Source organism: Myotis davidii, unplaced genomic scaffold, assembly GCF_000327345.1.
Source record: "Myotis davidii unplaced genomic scaffold, ASM32734v1 scaffold147, whole genome shotgun sequence".
In the NCBI taxonomy this organism is placed as follows: Eukaryota; Metazoa; Chordata; class Mammalia; order Chiroptera; family Vespertilionidae; genus Myotis; species Myotis davidii.
In genome coordinates, this window is record NW_006383010.1 from 336,592 (window position 1) to 336,870 (window position 279).

The window sequence follows — 279 nt, forward strand, 5'->3', positions numbered from 1 at the left end:
CTCCCATCAGCTTCCTTTTTCTTCTCAGATGTAAGAACCCTCCTTCCCTCCTCCCACCTCCCTCCGGCCCCCGGTCTCCCCGGCTTTCGCCCGGCCGGCATCCCGACGCCTCCCGGGGGGCTCAGTTCCCAGGCTGCGCCGTTCGCCGCGCCCTCGGCACCGGGGAGCCCGGGGAAACACAGCCGCACCTCCGCGGGTCCCCGTCCTCCACTCTCCATTGGCCCCCCGGTCCCCGCCCTCCATCCTCCCCTCCCCTCCGTGGCCTCCGAGTGGCGTCAG